Below are 19,299 nucleotides of genomic sequence, written 5' to 3'. Positions count from 1 at the left end.
AGAGGCAAATATGCAAATATGATTCAAATAAACATGCATATGCAACATGCTCTATAAATCATGGCCTAATTACAGTAGGTAGAGAGTATGATAAACTGGTTTTAGAAACAAGAATCATCTCATTTACATTTGTGGTTTGAGAGATATAAAAATAACAAGCCATATACACTGAATATGGCATATCTGTAATTACGTAAGAACTACCCTATGTCATATAAAAACTGACATTTTCTAGCTAGTTTTAACAAGCTACCATTTTCAAGTAATGGAGCATAACTCACTGGTTGTAACAAAATTTGGTTCACCACATTTGGAGTTAAAATATTTAGTTATAAATTTTACAACTTTAATAAAAAGAGGATTACTTAATCGTTTTACTTTAGGAGGTAGTTTTGTCAAATTATTTCTTTTCAGATAAAAGATTACATATTTATAAGGTAACCAAAAGTGGTTTCATAATTTTAGGATATAGCATAAAGTTCCTAGAGATTATACAACTCCTATGTGCAAAAATAAGTGTATTTTATGAAACTCACAATTTTAGTGACTTTTTCAGTACCGCAGTTGTAATGTTTTAATTTACAAACATAAAGACTACAAATTTATGAACACATAGAAATTTGGTTCACTCGTAAATGAGTAAAGATGAATTAGTTATGGATTTTTGAAGTTTTCCTAGTTCTCATATATGTTTTCGATTATTCTTTTGGACTGTACTTTTGCATGTCGAACCCTGGGATTTCTAAAACTTTCAACCAGGTCCAGCTTTTCTCCACAAGAGCAGGAAGCAGCGACAGCCATGGCTGAGCTCGATCTCAAGCTCGATCTCAAGCTCGCCGGCGGCAAACGGCGGCTCTAATGGGGGCGAGGTCAAAAGATAAAATGTAGAGCAAAACATTGCGATTCCATTCCTCAACTTTTCCCCAGCCAATGGTGACTGCACCGACGCAGGCAGCAGCTGCAATTGGAAGCGCTCGGGACGCCATGCATGCGTCGATGCGTCAAGGTGGACGGCTCGATCTATTGCATGCATGTCAAGAACATCACATGCAGGATGTAGAACACCACCTAAGGTTGCTACTACTGCAATAAATCGACAAATGGCTCACCGGTTGAACGGGAATCGACGACGGAGGCACTAGATCGGAGTTGGAGAAGACGGTGGTTGATCTCCCTCCTCGCTGCACGGTTCTGAGAGATTCTTGGGGCGTTTTGGAGAGAATGGTGAGGCGAAGCTGGTGGCGCAGTAGCTCAACCGGATTCGCCTCGAGGCGACGGGAACAGCGGCGCGAACCCACAGCTGCGCGTTGACGACGGTGTGGCCGCGCTCCAGAGCTACCGTGGCGAGGTCGGCGTTCCCAGAGATCGGCTCCAAGAAACGAGGTGAGATCAGACAGAGCAGAGGCTACGGCATGCAAGGGTGAATCGGGAACGGAAGAAAGATGGCAACGACGATGACCCGTTGGGCGGCGGAGATGGCATCATCCCGGCGGCCGGCAAGAAGATGATGGCGAGGAGAGCAAGAAGGAGCTCTCCCACTCTGGTTTCTTGGATTTAGGGTGGACTACAGAGTGAGGAGGGATGGGTGGGGAAGCTAGAGAGCAAGGGGGTGAAGAAGGAGAAGCTGCCACGATGTTGGAACGTGTCGGTATTTCTCTCTATGTTCAAGGTGGGTCCCACGCGATTAAATGGTGGAACACAAGTGTGGGCAAGCCAAAGGCACTGCCATGTGGGTCCAGGTCGTGGTAGACTAGGTAAGGGTGAGGAGGATGGTTAGGAACAAAGTAAACCGATGTTTTATTCAGTTTACAGGATTTTAGATTTTTCTGTCTCTTTCTTTGAAGTTCAAATTGAAAGTTAGAATGATGCTAAAAATTTTGATGATTTTTTTGGTAATAACCTATGCTACCCAGATTCCATTTCTCAAAATTTCACTCAAAAATTTGAAATATTTTAATTCTGACAAAAAGATGAAAAGGGGTATGTTGAGAACTAAATTGAATTTTGAGGTCAAAACTAAGGGTAAAAATTCTTGAAAAAATATATTAACTCTTGATAAGTACTCTAGTATTTGAATAAATTATGAAACATATATCCTTCAGTTCAACTTTAGGCACATTTAGATGTTTCTTCATTTTACCAATTAGGTTTCTAATAAATTTAGTTTGACTACCTTAACTGCTTTACTTGAGGTAGTAAAAAGTTTGATAAAATCACGAAACCTTCATAGTGGTTATCTTAGGTTGGCTAAGTGACAAGAGGATCTTCATGGATGTGTGTTGCTTAGATTTGTTAAATAGTCTCTAGGTTTATTTAACATGCATCAACCAACCAATTATGAACGGCATAAACATCAGTCAAGCCAATAAATTAGACTTCACTACAAACAAACAAGTACACAAGCACACAATCACTCACTAGTTATTAATTCTACTAGCCAGTTGCTAAGCATGATCGGGTAGATTATCCAAAGAGCGAAAGATTAACGACTATACTACAACGTTTCTTAACTACCGCTTGACCATTTAATTTGGTTATATACAAAGAGGCTTGGACAAAGCTTAGAAGCTAAAAAGTAGAAGACTCCAAACACCAGAGCTTCATGGATTATCTAGTATTGAGTCAGCTTGGTCTCTTGAAACAATGTTCCCCTCGTGGAAGGGAAAACACAAATTAGCCGAGCTACGCCTCAAAAGTGTTGCTAGATTTTATTAGCACCAAAACACTCTCTGAACGCTGGACGAGTCATTTAAAAAAATAGTTTTCGTTTATCTACCAAAAAGGTTGTAGGGTCATTAGTCTACTATAATGATCACTAAAGTTTCATATTAACTCAAACCAATAGTTTGGGAAAATGGTTTCAATTTCTATCCATCTTTTTTATACACAAATTAACCAGATGAGGTTTTTGAACCCAAATAGCTTTAAAACATCCAACTTTTACTAAGGACATACCCCGATTTCCACCTAAGTTGATTAATTAAAACTTCCGGATGTTACACTTTTGGGCTTTAATCTCTATCAATTGATTAAGGTTTTTCCGTTATTAGTAATAACACAGAGCATCTTGTCAAATTCATAACTAAATAGTCGAAGCTCCATTTTAACCCATTCAAATTGTAGTAAATTCATTAAAATGTCAAGAATCCACTAAAATTGGTTTTTTTTTTGCTGTTTCAGTAGCTTTTTAGCTTGTATTTATTGTGTGCCTTGTTTGTCATTTGGCAAAATTTGCAACAGGACACCAAAAAATTGCGGCCTTTGCTGTGAGACACCTGAAGATCATGAATCTTTTCTTGGAATATCGTAAAAAAGTGGTAATTAGATGCTGGACACTCCTCCCATTATTTTATTATTCCCAATCAAAATGGAGAGAGAAAGAGTTATGTAAGTACCAAAATGACCTTGCTCTCTCTTCTTTTCTTTTCCCGTCTTCTTCCTCTCGCTTGCTACTGAGCCGAGCAGAGGCGCGATGCGCGCAGCCAACGCGGCCGGCCCGAGCCGGGACGGCTCAGCCATGGCGGGGCAGCGGCGGTGGCACATCGCCGGGGTTCACTGCCAACGGCGACGACGCACAGCGGCATCCTGGCGCACGGCGCGGCAATGCACGGTGGCACCGATCTCTTGGGGAGCTCGGCGGTGGCGCAATGGCGACTGGGCCGGCACGGATACAGCGGCGCGTGCCTCAAATCAATGGGGCCACCGACTTCTTGGCTGCTAGGAGTCCACGAAGGCATTCTGCGCGCCTGAAGCTGTTGTCGCGGTGCCAGTCAATGTCGACATAGATGACGCACCTGAAGCTGCCGAGGAACTCGTTTATAGGGAGCACGATGTCATTGACTTAGCAGAAGCCATTGGCCTTGCACGCGGATGCATGGTGCATGTTGCCGGACCAGTTGATGGCGATGTCGGAGGCGCCGTCGACGAGCACGCAAGCTGCAGCGAGCTACCCACCGGCGTAGGCGCGGCAGTACTTCCAGAGGCGGTCGAAGGCGGGGCAATCATCATCGCCACTGAGTAAACCGATGCCGTGGTCATCCTCCCCCTTCTGCCGAAGCGCGGCATCGTTGACGTAGCTCTCCGGGATGAGGTCGCGGAGGCGGCGCATGTCACCGAGCATGCCATAGAAGCCGACGAGGCTATGCGCCATGGCGACGCAGGTGGGCCTGGGTCGTAGTAGTAGCACACCCGCCGCTGTCGTCGGTGCACGTTGGAGACCATTCCAGCATGCGCGACTTGCCGCCATGGGCCCGCACGCCTCCCACGCTTCTCTTGGTCTTGCCCGACGATCGCTCTCCGCACCACGCCCCTCAGTTCGACTCGCCCGTCCGGCCGTCCTTCCAGCTAGCCACTGTACGTGCTATCTAGCTGTTGCAGCACACGCATGAGAAAGAGAGAACATGAAGAAGATGAACAGAGAAAGAGAGGAAGAAGAAGAACAGAGAAAGATGTAGCACTTCACCTGGGAGTATTCCAAGGTATCGATTTTCCATAGGGAAAGAGTGTGCTCAGCTCTTCTCCATGTTCATCCAAGGACACGAAGCAAACATAGACAACGAGTAGAGAGGATTTCCTAGTGAGAAATAGTATCTACGGAAAGCTTAATTTAATCCTATAGCGGTACTTCATGCACATGCTTGCTCGCTACTACCAGAACATGCTCTATTCCGTACCCCGACAATGAGGACTTAAGTGTTCTTGAGGGCTGTCACCACCTCTACACATACCTCTAACTATTTGTGGGATACACAGCAATCACTGGAAATTAATGTTTACGGTCTTTAAATCATAGTTTTTGACCATCAATACTTGCATATAATGAAATAAAATATGGCATCCAACTTAGTGGTAGGGTTTATTACTAATCATTTTCACTAGTGTTGGTGAAATATGTGTATGCAGGTATTTTGAGGAGAAAACACATCCGTCATGCGACAAAATGCACCTTTGCACATTCAGGACGCGTTTACACGGATTGGAGGGCCCATATGTCAACCAAAACCACTTAGAATGGAGACAAATCAAAGTACATGATGTTGGGGGCCCAATAAGCTACCTACCAGCCAAAGGAGAGGTCAGGAAGAGGGTTTTTAGGTTCAGTCGAACCACCAGTTCGGCCAAACCTGTTTCGTGGCCGTTGATCACCAGATTGCACGTTTTTGCTTAACCAAATATATCTTTAAATGAAAAACACAAAAAAGTTAAATACTAGAGAGGGATGTTATGCAAGTTAGTTTTAGGAGGTCCCGCTAATTATATTTTCCTAGGTTTAGCAAGTTATTAAGAACATAAGAAACGACATGATGCATGATTAGAAAATAGTTAATTTTCATGATGTTACACCATGCCAACTCAGGCGAGTTGTTTGGTTATGCACACATCTCGGGTGCAACAACCTTGTACCTTCAAGGCGTGATCCATTTGTACAATGCTGTAGAGTCTACGCTGGCCGCCACTGATCGTTGACTGCCCACAGCTGGCGCCGACGTCAACGTTGTGCCGTGTCCGTCCTCCTCTACCGCCCAACACTCCCGGTGTCGCCGCGTGTGCGCGCCACCATGGATACCCAATCAGGAGACGAGGCCGGCGCCGTTTTCTTTTCCCCTACGTAGCCGTTGCCGTGCCTTCCTCGTCTTCCTCCGGCAAATTGACCCTTGTGAACCAACGTCCGCCGCCTATAAATAGCCGGTGAACCCTCCCCTTTTCTCTATTCAAAACAGAGCCGAGCTACTTGAGCTCTCTCTCTCCTCCCATGTCCGGCCGTCGCCGCCGACGGTCGATCTCCTCCACCATAGTGTTTCTATCCTTTTCCTTGTGCCACTATGTTGGTCTCCCTCCGGCGAACCCATTTTACCGATCTCCCCTTTTTTTCCCCTTCACTTTAAGCCACCACCATCACCACCCAAACTGGCCGGAGCTGAGCTCTTAGCTGCGCCGTTCCAGCCTCCTCTCTCACTTCCACTGCCGACCACTACCTTCCCTGGATGTGCGCCGACGGGGAACACGTTATGTTGCCGGCATCGCCGCATTTCGGCCACCAGAGAGCCAGCGCCCCGCTCGCCCTCTCCTCTCTCTCTCTCTCGGCTGCCAAAGAAAAGGAAGAGAAGAGGCAACGGGAAGAAGAAGAAGAAGAAGAAGAAGAAGAAGAAGAAGAAGAAGAAGAGAAATAAAAAGGAAAAGAAAAGAAGATTCCCTGACAGGTGGGTCCCTGCACAGTGACTTAACTCATTTTCCCTATTTAATTCAAAACCCAATCTTTAGAAACCCATATCTCCTAAACCGTAGACCCGATTCCAGTGAAACTTGGACCTAAATTCATTTGAATCCAAACCCTATATTTTGATACCAATTTTGCTATTTTACTATTTGGACCTAAATTCATTTGAATCCAAACCCTATATTTTGATACCAAATTTGCTATTTTACTATTTGGACCTAAATTCATTTGAATCCAAACCCTATATTTTGATACCAAATTTGCTATTTTACTATTTGGACCTAAATTCATTTGAATCCAAACCCTATATTTTGATACCAAATTTGCTATTTTACTATTTTATTTGAAATTCCTTAATGCCATTTGAATGTATATTTGATTTTCAAATATTTCCTTTTTACCCAAAAAATACCCCTTTAGCCAGTAAAAAGCCGCCGATTGGAACTTTACACCTTCCATGCATGGGGACATTTGTGGTCCACTAGGCCCCGATGTCGAACCGTTGGTTGTAAAGCCCGGCAAAACCAAACCTAAGGTCGAAGTGTTGCTCCTAGCACCTCACGCCTCGATGCGTATAACGGAGCTTCACTAATCCCTCGACCTCCACGGCACGCCGCACAGTTAGCTCTCGGGCTCTATGTGATCCTAACCGCTCTGCCGCCACTCACGGTTGTCGGAGTAACACTTCCGCCCCGCTAAATCAGCACAAACCTCCTATCCATCTAGCTGTTATGCTCTCTCTGTTGACACCGGCTAGAGAAGATACCAAATATAGTCGTTATGCTACCCAACTCTAGCAACGACTAGCAAACAACCAAACCCTAGCCAATACTAGCCACATTTCCGTTTAATCAGTTAGACTATCCGCTATACCCCCTACTATCCATCAACCAAAACCTGCACATGAAATATAAGCGACCCTGGTTGCTTAATCCCATCTAGCCTCCAACCCTCTAGAACCTCCACATAAAATATTAGCCCAATAATCCCTATACCCAATAAAAATGAGATATTTATACCTCAAACCCAGCCTTTCTCGCTCTTCATCGCTTTCTTGCCATTTCATGATTTTTATTCAATTTGGTTATTCCTCTTTCTTAGTAGAGTCTATTATCTTTTGGATGGCAACTCGTGGTATTTCGAGGATCAGATAATCAGGTTGCCTATCTTAGATTTATTTGCGTTGGAGTAAGGCAAGTTGTTATTCCTCTCCTTTGAGCATAGATGCCCTATATTCTATATCTCCGATATCTCATGCATTAGTCATACATGATTTCGAATGCATAACCTGAACATAGCAAACCAGATGTGCTAGCTTTTGCTTAGCCCTGCCTAGTTAGACTGCATAAAAATATAATGAACTTATATTGGGACAGTACGTAGGAGTTGGTTGATCTCCGGGTGGCTAGTACTGTCTCAGTCGATATAATTGTTACCAAATACTTATGTCAAATGAACGAGTACGACCGCAGCTTCTAGAATGGGGACAGACCTAGTTATTATGTTAATTAACAATGTGGTACCTCTGTATAGTGGTTCTATTTTTAAGTCCTCGCGCAGTAGGCAAACTTATGCCGAGCAGGGCAATACTGTGATATTTACCGAGGCGCAGGTAAATATATATTTGAGATAAATTGTGATCACGTTTGTGAACCCTGATTGCGATGACATGGTGTCATACAATCAGTTCTCTCTAAAGACCTCGGGAACGCTAGAACTCCTCTCACTGCTGATAACGTCACGTTCAGAGCGCATGAGGACTCAAGTTCATGGAACAGGTGCCATTATTGTTAGTAACCTAATACTGGGCCATGACTAAGCTAATGATTATTGGCAAGTTATGGACTGCGGGTAAAGCATACATCTATTACAGTAGAGTATTTATGAAAGTATTCAAATAGCCGTGCTAACGGATTTGAGTATCAAGGCTCATATGTTTAGAAACTTAATTCCATATTTTATTAAATATTGTTGCATCAAAAACATTGCAGGCTTTCTCGCTCTTTATTCTCAGCTTTCTGCAATTAAACCTAGCTCTACTCAAATATTACCATTTCATACATTCATTATTGAATATAATAGCTTGCTGAGTACGTTGTACTCACCCTTGCTTCAACCCCTTTTTCAGAGTCCATTTGATGTTTTTGCCGAAGCTGGGAGTTCAATCATATAAGTTAGTCTCATGTCAACCTAGTTCTCAAGTCTAGATTAGTTAGATGGTTTAAGTCTATAGTAAAACATCAACGTCGAGTCCTTCTATAGCCTCTGCTGGATTAGTTAGCCACAAGCTTGTAAATTCCCCTATTATTTTATGTAATAACGTCTCCTTTGGAGCCTTGACCAAGTGCATGCGATGAAGATCCAGATTGTTGAACCTGCATCAATCTACCAATCCAGGGCTTGATACAGTTAAACATGTCGGTTTCCAAATCATTAGTTTTGGGACCCGACATATGGTCAAAGTGCCTTCCTCCGCTACAATCTACATTGAGATGGAGGAGAAATCGACAATCATAGGTGACCATGCCACTGCCCCAGATATTCCAATATATACGTCATGCTGGCGCTAAGTACACTAAGGTATGCGAAAGATAAAACAAGGTTCACCATTCTTTTTACTCAAACTTATCACTATGTGAATATGGCTTGATCATATATGTTATGCTCCTTATGTCCATTTTTGTATGACTTGATTTGGGTGTATTATCGATGTACATCCATAGGCTTTTTAAATTAAGCATGGTGCTGTTAACGACCAAATTTGGTAATATAAGCATCGGAAAAGAAGATTATATCGAAGTGGAGTCGAAGGCGGAGATCGATTCGAGAACAGAGCAAGAATCGGCTGGAGTCCAGATCGGCTACGATTAGGATTGGCTGGGTCCGAATCGGACTAGGTAAGCCGATGCAGCCGATTCCGACAATACGACTTGGTGTACAACATCGGGTTGAGTTGATATGCTTCAAGATGATTACCGCACGTGGATAGAGTCCTGAGAAGGCAATTGTATCTATTAATTAGGATGTTTTATGTAATTTCCTTAGAGATATGTTTAGGGCAAAAGTCTACCGTAAAGACTTATGGTATCTTAGAGTTTGTTAGAGATAAGAGTCGTGTCCGACATGGACATAGTTTGTAATTTTCGGGTATAAATAGACCCCGAACCCCATGTAATCAAAGAACACACACGTTCAATACAATTTCGGCGCATCGCCATCCTTTTGCTTTTGTTTTATTTCGACGAGTTCTTGCTTTCATGTTGAGCTGTATCGGTTTCGATCTTCAACAAGAGGTAAAACTTGTTATGACGGCTTGCGTTCTCGGGATTAGTGCTTCCATCTTTATGATACTCTAATCTTATTTATGTAATTCGTCGAGTTACCATATATCTTACATAATCTCTAGAAATATCGCCATCTAACCCACAATCGGCTAACATCTGTTAACAGAGGGCAGCCGATTAAGTTAGATATCGACGTTGGTTTAGATTATATAAGATATCTACCACTCTATGAAACTTCCAGCGACTTGATTGTCTAGAAATTGTTCTTCTTTTCATACTTAAGGCTGCATCAGTTGAGTTTGATTTATTAAGTCGTGCTTAGAATATCAATCTATAGCCTGCCTTCTGGTTGCCGATTAGGGTAGTATCGGAGTTTCAGCCGATCTTACCTGATGTATCTATATTTGCTCTATATGCTTCATTGACACGTTAAATCTGCCCTTTATGTCAAGATTTTATTGGATATAAGTATATTAAGCTTCTGTTTGGTATATTCTACTTGCTTTAACATCTTAACATAGAGTCGTATCGGAGTATTAGCCAATACTTGCTAGATCTATCTGATCGGCTATGCTATAAACATATATAGTCCCGTTATTAATATATATTTCGATCTAAGTGATTTATACTATCTCGGCATGGCGACCGATCTATCCCAATCACTTGATTTAAGTATATATCGATATAAGAACTATATATTGTTAATATCTACAGCCGATCGACAAGATCTAGTTCTTTATTATCTAGTTATAACTGCCGATTGATTTATATATGACATCGGCTCAAAGATAAATGATATGTCATCGGCATTTAGCCGATCGGCTATCGTTTATAGGTTTAACCACGGTTTCTTTGTCTTTATTTCTTGTTGATTGCAGGATCAAATTAACTGGCACGCTAGCATACCCGAAGGCGAGTTTTGGACCTGCATTGGAGTTAAGCAGATTTCCCAGGCCTCGTGTTTTACGTCAACACGCTTTTGGGACGCCTGGTGGGACTGATTAGGAGTCAGACAAGCAGTTTTCTTCATGGCCGAGAAACCACCGCCATCACCGTCCTCGGCTAGCCCAGGTTCTGTTAAAGAAAAGATTCAGAAGTTAGGTTTGTTAGACGTTAATGAAGGGAACATCATGACCATCGATCCAGAAAAGTTCACACCTGATCAAAAGAAAGATTTTGAAGAGATGATGCAGCAAGCACGGGATCAGTTCTTGAACTCATTCATGCAGACCCGCAAGGGAACACTTGTTCAGAAGTATAAAATAAAGGTAGTTGCTGATGATCCCGGGACTAGTTCTTCTAAGGATGAAGAAGGGAAACAAGCTCCAGATGGCTTGGCTCAACCAAGTGACAAAGGTGCCACATATGGTTTTCCAGCAAATCAAGGTGACAACTCTCAAGGAGTCACGGGGTTCAAGGTGATGGTTCTCAGGGGTTCAAGGTGATGGTTCTCAGGGAGTTCAAGGTGGAGGTGTTAATCAAGACGACAATGCAGCACAGTTGCAGTTCAACAACTTTCAAGATCAGGTTGACTATGCTGTACACCATGCTTTGATCAACCAATCTGGAATATTAACCAACACTTTGGCAAACATGGTGAAGTCAATGGTTGATGGTTCAATGGCCGAGTATCAAGCTACAGGACCGGTGTACCTACCAGGAGGAGTATTCCCTAATTATCGACCAATAATCACTGATAATCAACCAGTCGTCCAGTTAATCCCTCTTAATGCACCATCGGCTCAGCCGACGGCACCAGTATCGGCTCATGCACCTGCTCCAACACTTTCGGCTCCAGGCCAAGTAATTAATCCCCGATTGTTGGTGAGAGAACAGCCACAGCACGCTAGATAGAATGTGAATCGGCTAACGCAAGACCAGGTTGCATCTATGTTCTTACCTCCTCAACACACCATTGATCCAACCTAGCAGCAGCCGATTCAGCAAACACCGCCAAGGCAGCAAGTTGTGCAACCAATTCAGCAGACACCCCCAATCCAACAGGTTGTGCAACCAGCTCAGCAGACGCCACCTAGACGGCAGGTCTTGCAGCCGATTCAGCAAGCGCCATTAAGGTAGCACGTTGTCCAGCCGATTCAGTAGCAAGGTTCAATGAATGCATCGGCAGGGTTTGCAACACCTGGTGGTCAGCCTGTGCAGCATGCTGCGAATCAAGTTGTTCCAGAGTACTTGGTTCATCACGTACAACCAGATGGCACAGTGATTCCTCAAGTTATTCCTGAACATTTGGTGCGCAATATTCAGCCAGATCTTCAAAATTATCAGGGGGGCAATTTGAACTATCAGTATCAGCCACCATCACCTTAAGTTCAATACCAGCAGGCAGGATCGGCTCAACCCCAATTTATTCCTCAATACAACCAATTCGAGCCTATGCCACAGCAATCTCAAGGAACACCTCAACAACGACCATGGGCCGATTTGATTGCAGATGTCATGAAGGAGCAGTTTGGGCTTAGGCTGAAAGATGCTGGAAATTTGTACCGACAACCCTATCCTGAGTGGTTTGAGAGGGTTCCTCTACCCAATCGGTTTAAGGTACCAGACTTTTCAAAATTTTTAGGGCAAGATAGTATATCGACTTATAAGCACATTAGCCGATTTTTAGCCCAATGTGGTGAAGCATCGGCTGTGGATGCCTTGAAGGTTAGGTTGTTCCGGTTATCTTTGTATGGATCAGCCTTTACTTGGTTTTCTTCTTTACCATATGGATCAATTAACAGTTGGGCCGATTTAGAAAAGCAGTTTCACAGCTATTTTTATAGTGGGGTTCATGAGATGAAATTGTCCGATCTGACATCCATCAAGCAAAGACATGATGAGCCTGTGCATGAGTATATTCAGAGATTTAGAGAGATGAGGAATAAGTGCTACAGCTTAAGCTTGACTGATGCCCAGTTAGCCGATTTGGCTTTTCAGGGTATGATTGCTCCAATTAGGGAGAAATTCTCATCTGAGGATTTTGAAAGCTTGTCCCATCTTACACAAAAGGTAACCTTGCATGAACAAAGGTTTGCAGAGGCGAGGAAGAATTCTAGGAAAGTTAACCATGTCTGTCCTTATATGTATGGGTCGGATGATGATTCTGAGATAGCTGCAGCCGAATGGGTAAGGAGTAAAAAGGTTATACCATGCCAATGGGTGAAGAACTCAGGGAAAGAGGAAAGGTATGACTTTGATATAACCAAGGCTGACAAGATTTTTGACTTGCTACTCCGGGAGAAGCAGATTCAACTTCCTGCTGGTCACGCATTTCCAACGGCTGAAGAATTGGGTAAGAAAAGGTATTGCAAGTGGCATAATTCTGGGTCTCAAACGACTAATGATTGCAAGGTATTCAGGCAGCAGATCCAAGCGGCTATTGAAGGATGCAAAATCAAATTTGATGACTCTAAGAGGCCGAGAAGGTTGATGGCAATCCTTTTCCTGTTAATATGGTGCATACAGCTGGCCGAACAGCCGATGGGGGCCGTGCAAGAGGTTTTCAGGTAAATTCGGCTATGATTATCAACAAGTATCAAAGGAAGTATGACAAGCAGCAGGAGAAGTATTATGAAGAAGATGATGATGGCTTTGATCCTCATTGGGGTTGTGAGTTCTTTAGATTTTGTTGGAATGAAGGTATGAGGCTGCCATCTATTGAGGACTGTCCTGGGTACAATGATGTTGCGGAGAGCTCAAGCCGATCATATAGTAGGGGCAATCGGCTAAGGCAGACAAGACTTCCTGTTCATCAAAGATTGGGTCCAGTGAATCAAGATCGTGGCTAGGAGGACAATGAAAACAGGAAAACTCAATGGTGTCCTTCTGGTATCTTTACGAAGAATCAAAAGAGAAGGGTTCAAAGATTGAGGAACAGGGAGCGCTTTCCGGAAGTCGAGTAGGAAATCAACCATCGGCTGAAGAAAACAAAGCCGAGGCAGGAGTGGCGTGTTAAGAATCAAGTTCTTATAGCCGATGAAGCTACAGCTGATGAAGCAAAAAGGCTGGCTAAAGGAAAACGTGTTGTAACTGCTTCGGTCAACATGGTTTTCACGTTGCCTGCCGAGTTTGGGATCAAGCAAGCCGATATTGACGAAGTTGAAGAAGAATCGGCTAAGCTAATTTTGTCACCAGAGCAGGCAGTTTTCGAGATGCCAGAGGGAACGGAGAATCGACATCTTAAGCCATTGTACATAAATGGTTATGTCAATGAGAAGCCGATGTCCAAGATGATGGTCGATGGTAGAGCTGCAGTAAACTTGATGCCTTACACTACATTCAGGAAGTTGGGCAGAAACGCTGAAGATCTCATCAAGACAAACATGGTGCTCAAAGATTTTGGCAGCAATCCATCAGAAACCAAAGGAGTTTTGAATGTGGAGCTGACAGTCGGCAACAAAACCATCCCTACAATGTTCTTTGTCATCGATGGGAAGGGTTCTTATAGCTTGTTGCGTGGAAGGGATTGGATTCATGCTAATTGTTGCATTCCTTCAACTATGCATCAATGCTTGATTCAGTGGCAAGGCGACAAGATTGAAATTGTGCCAGCCGACAGGTCAGTCAATGTTGCCTGTGCCGATTTAGCTCTTTGGGAGATGGATGGTCTTGATTGTTTATCTGGAAAAGTTTGGGATGGAGATTTTCTAAAAGTGTCCGATTCTGATATACAACCAATTGAAGATGGAGAACCCAAGCTATTATTTTGAGGGCGTCGTGGAGGGTTCAGATGTCTACAACTAGGACACAGTGGATGATCTCGATGACAAACAAGGACAGGGTTTTATGTCGGCTGATGATTTGAAAGAAATTGATATAGGTCCAGGTGATCGACCAAGGCCGACATTTATTAGTAAGAATTTATCTACAGAATTTAGAACCAAGTTGATAGAGCTGTTGAAAGAATTCAGAGATTGCTTTGCTTGGGAGTATTATGAAATGCCTGGACTCAGCCGATCGATTGTTGAACATCGGCTACCTATCAAACTAGGGGTTAGGCCACACCAACAACCTCCAAGGAGATGCAAAGCCGATATACTTGAACCTGTCAAGGCTGAGATTAAACGATTATATAATGTTGGTTTTATTCGTCCTTGCCGATATGCTGAGTGGGTTTCTAGTATAGTTCCTGTTATCAAGAAAAACGGTAAGGTCAGGGTGTGCATTGATTTCCGAAACTTGAATAAAGCTACCCCGAAGGACGAATATCCAATGCCGGTAGCCGATCAGCTGGTTGATGCTGCGTCAGGGCACAAGATTTTGAGTTTTATGGATGGAAACACAGGATATAATCATATTTTTATGGCCGAAGAAGACATTCATAAGACAACTTTTAGGTGTCCTGGTGCAATCGGCTTATTTGAATGGGTTGTGATGACTTTCGGCTTGAAGAGTGCTTGGAGCTACATATCAAAGAGCCATGAATTATATATTCCATGATCTAATCGGCTGGTTGGTTGAAGTCTATATTGATGATGTGATTGTTAAGTCTAAAGAGATAGAAGACCATATAGACGATTTGAGGAAAGTTTTTGAGAGAACCAGAAAATAATGCTTGAAGATGAACCCGACAAAATGTGCTTTTGGTGTATCGGCCGGCCAGTTTTTGGGATTTCTTGTTCATGAGAGGGGGATCGAGGTGACTCAAAGGAGTGTTAATGCGATCAAGAAAATTCAGCCTCCAGAGAACAAGACAGAACTACAAGAGATGATCGGCAAGATAAATTTTGTTAGAAGGTTTATTTCTAATTTATCTGGAAGGTTAGAACCTTTTACACCATTGTTGAGATTGAAAGCCGATCAGCAGTTTACTTGGGGGGCAGAGCAATAGAAGGCTTTGGATAATATTAAGGAATATCTTAGCTCTCCTCCTGTTTTAATTCCTCCACAGAAAGAAATACCTTTTAGATTATATCTAATGGGCCGGTGAGAAGTCAATCGGGTCAGTCTTGATTCAGGAGCTTGAAGGAAAAGAAAGGGTTGTATTCTATCTCAGTCGTCGGCTCTTGGATGCTGAAACTAGATATTCCCCTGTGGAGAAGTTATGCTTGTGCTTATATTTTTCATGTACAAGGTTGATGCATTATCTACTATCCAATGAGTGCACTGTTATATGCAAGGTCGATGTTGTCAAATACATGTTATCGGCTCCGATTTTGAAACGAAGGGTTGGAAAGTGGATATTTTCCTTAACTGAGTTTGATCTTCGGTATGATTCGCCGAAGGCAATTAAAGGACAAGCTATAGCCGATTTTATTGTGAAACATCGTGATGATTCAATCGACTCGGTCGAGGTTGTGCCATGGACTTTATTCTTTGATGGATCGGTGTGTACTCATGGTTGTGGTATCGGCTTAGTTATAATTTCCCCTAGGGGGGCATGTTTTGAGTTTGCTTATACTATTAAACCTAATGCAACTAATAATCAAGATGAGTATGAGGCAGTACTCAAAGGGTTGCAATTACTCAAGGAAGTTGAAGCCGATGCTATTGAAATCATGGAGGATTCTTTGCTGGTAATCAGTCAATTGGTAGGAGAATATGAGTGTAAGAATGATGCATTAATGGTTTATAATGAGAAGTGCCAAGAATTGATGAAGGAATTTCGGTTGGTTACTTTGAAGCATGTATCTCGAGAACAAAATATCGAAGCTAATGATTTGGCCCAAGGGGCGTCGGGGTATAAGCCGATGATCAAAGATGTGAAGGTTGAAATTGCAGCAATGACAGCCGATGATTGGAGGTATGATGTGCATCAGTATTTACAGAATCCATCTCAATCGGCTTCTAGGAAATTAAGATATAAGGCGTTGAAGTACACTTTATTGGATGATGAGCTTTATTATCGGACGATTGATGGGGTGTTGCTTAAGTCTTTGAGTGCCGATCAGGCTAAAGTTGCAATCGGCGAAGTCCATGAAGGAATTTGTGGTACTCATCAATCGGCTTATGAGATGAAGTGGTTACTTCGGCGTGCAGGTTATTTTTGGCCGACAATGCTGGAAGATTGTTTCAGATATTACAAAGGGTGTCAAGATTGTCAGAAATTTAGAGCAATTCAGCGAGCGCCAGCGTAGGCTATAAATCCTATCATTAAGCCATGGCCATTCAGATGTTGGGGAATTGATATGATCGGCATGATAAATCCACCATCGAGTAAAGGACATAAGTTTATATTGGTGGCGACCGATTATTTCACCAAGTGGGTAGAGGCGATTCCTTTAAAGAAGGTTGATTCTGGGGATGCGATACAGTTTGTTCAAGAGCATATAATCTACCGATTTGGTATTCCTCAAACTATTACAACTGATCAATGTTCAGTCTTCGTGTCCGATGAGTTTGTTCAGTTTGCCGATAGCATGGGTATCAAATTATTGAATTCTTCACCGTATTATGCACAAGCTAATGGGCAGGCCGAAGCATCAAACAAAAGTTTGATCAAGTTGATTAAGCGGAAAATTTCTGATTATCCTCGGCAATGGCATACTCGGTTGGCCGAAGCATTGTGGTCTTATCGAATGGCTTGTCATGGATCGATCCAAGTCCCTCCTTATAAACTTGTTTATGGACATGAGGCTGTTTTGCCATGGGAAATTAGAATCGGCTCCAGAAGAACGGAGTTACAAAATGATTTAATGGCCGATGAGTATTACAACCTTATGGCCGATGAGAGGGAAGATCTGGTTCAGTCACGATTGCGAGCCCTTGCAAAAGTTACCAAGGATAAGGAGCGTGTTGCTCGGCATTACAATAAGAAAGTAGTACCCAAAGATTTATCAGAGGGGGAACTTGTATGGAAGTTGATTTTGCCGATTGGAACTCGTGATAGCAAATTCGGCAAGTGGTCGCCGAATTGGGAAGGACCGTTTCAAATTTATAAGGTTGTCTCTAAAGGAGCTTACATGTTGCAAGGACTCGATGGAGATGTTTTTGGCAGAGCACTAAATGACAAATATTTGAAGATATATTACCCAAGTGTCTGGGTTAATGCATGATCGGCTGATGTTGCCGATACATGATAGCCGATGTGTTTTCATCGTCTAGAGATGGCCGATATTGTTATATCGCCCTTAGTTGTTTTTCTATATGGTAATCGGTTGTGGTTTGCCGATATACAATGGCCGATATTGTTATATCGCCCTTAGTTGTTTTTATAATTTGGCAAAATTGGTTATATAGCATCAAAAGTTCACGTTTTTGGTTTTATAGCACCGAAAGTTACCGGTTCACTTTAATAGCACCCAAAGTTCACCCTGTTCCCATTTTTAGCATTTCCGTCAATTTTTCCGTCAGTCTTGCTCGTTATTGATCCAGCCACACACACGATATGACATTTCTACCCCTCATTGACATGCATTATGCTTGTACTTGTGAGGGGTAGAAACGTCATATCGTGTGTGTGGCTGGATCAATAACGATCAAGACGGACAGAAAACGATCGAGAATTGACGGAAGTGTTAAAAATGGAAACATGGTGAACTTTGGGTGTTATTAAAGTGAACCGGTAACTTTCGGTGCTATAAAACCAAAAACGTGAACTTTCGATGCTATATAACCAATTTTGCCTTATAATTTTATCAATGCTTTTGACATTGTAAAATTAGGGGGGCACATATGTACAAAAAATGAAAATTTTGAGCGAAGTTAGAAGTTGTGTTAATTGGCAAAAAGGATTGTCAAGACATAAAGTACTAAGAGTATCTTAGCCGATTACAAAAATTTCTAAAGCCTATTACACAGAAAGTCATTGAGACAAGTATTGCTGGATAGCCGAAATAAGCCCTTTGCCTAATTTGTTCTACTTCTTCAATGGCTTGGGCGTCTTGAGCATCAGTCCCAGAAATAACCTTTCGGGACTTGGTCAGATCAGCAACATTCTTGGTAGCCGATTTGAGTCTTGCTTTCTACTCTTCGATAGACTTTGGGAGATCGGCTAGCTTTTTGTGTTTCATGTCTAGTTTAGCATTGCATTCTTCAAGCTGTGCCAAGAGATCGATCTTGCGAGCTTCGAGCCAATCAATATTGGACTTAATCGGACCCTCAGATAGCTGATCAAGTTTGACCTTTTCTTTATGCAGAAGTTGCCGATTGACCTGGATTGTGGCTTCAATCTCCTTGCGCTCCCAGCGTTCGGCTAGTCTTAGCTTGGCCTTTTCCAGGTTGAATTGATGTTGCTCAAGATAAGCGGCTGGAGTAAGGACGTCAGCTAGTTCTTCAGGAATTAGAGCTTGAACTTCATGCAGCCGTGTCCTAATCGATCCACAGTCGACCACTAACTATCTAAAGAGGAGGCCTCTAGCCGACGAGAGATATCTTCAAGTGTTTTCTTCACATCATTGGATAAGGGAGCTAGAGCTTTGCTCGAAGTATCTTCTTCTGCCTCATCAAGATAATCTCTGATGTCAAAAGAGAAGAGATCGGCTAAAACCTGCAGAGACGATTTCAGGAAGATTGAGAGCTAAGTAAATATAGCCGATCTAATTTCTTGCATCAGGGGAAAACTTACTGGGATAGTAGGAGCAACTGATTGTTCTTCCTCCTCAATATGATGGCTCCCCACAGCCGATGGAGTTTGGTCACTTGATGATTGTTGTACGGAAGGAGATGGAGGAGGAGGAGGCTGTAAAATAGACAAGTGTTATATAAAATTGGCTGAGATTGACTAGTAAAAGATTTAAAAATATCTTACTGATGGAGCCAACTTGAGAATTGTTGATGCTGGCTTTTTCTTCATAGCAGTTTTCTTCTTCTGCAACCATAGAGCCTATGAGTGATTGGCCGAAAAGTGAAGTAATT

General features: G+C 42.7%; 1 long non-coding RNA gene across 1 annotated transcript; it reads right to left on the bottom strand.

The window, feature by feature from the left end:
* Positions 1-624: 624 nt before the first annotated feature.
* Positions 625-1,550, bottom strand: LOC136355847 (uncharacterized). The gene is made up of 2 exons (XR_010740354.1): positions 1,110-1,550; positions 625-1,020 (listed from the first exon to the last, which is right to left on the bottom strand). It is a non-coding gene; the product is annotated as an uncharacterized lncRNA (long non-coding RNA).
* Between the last annotated feature and the right edge of the window lie 17,749 nt (positions 1,551-19,299).

This window comes from Oryza sativa, chromosome 3, assembly GCF_034140825.1.
Source record: "Oryza sativa Japonica Group chromosome 3, ASM3414082v1".
Lineage (NCBI taxonomy): Eukaryota > Viridiplantae > Streptophyta > Magnoliopsida > Poales > Poaceae > Oryza > Oryza sativa.
This window is presented reverse-complemented; position numbering and strand designations above follow the sequence as displayed.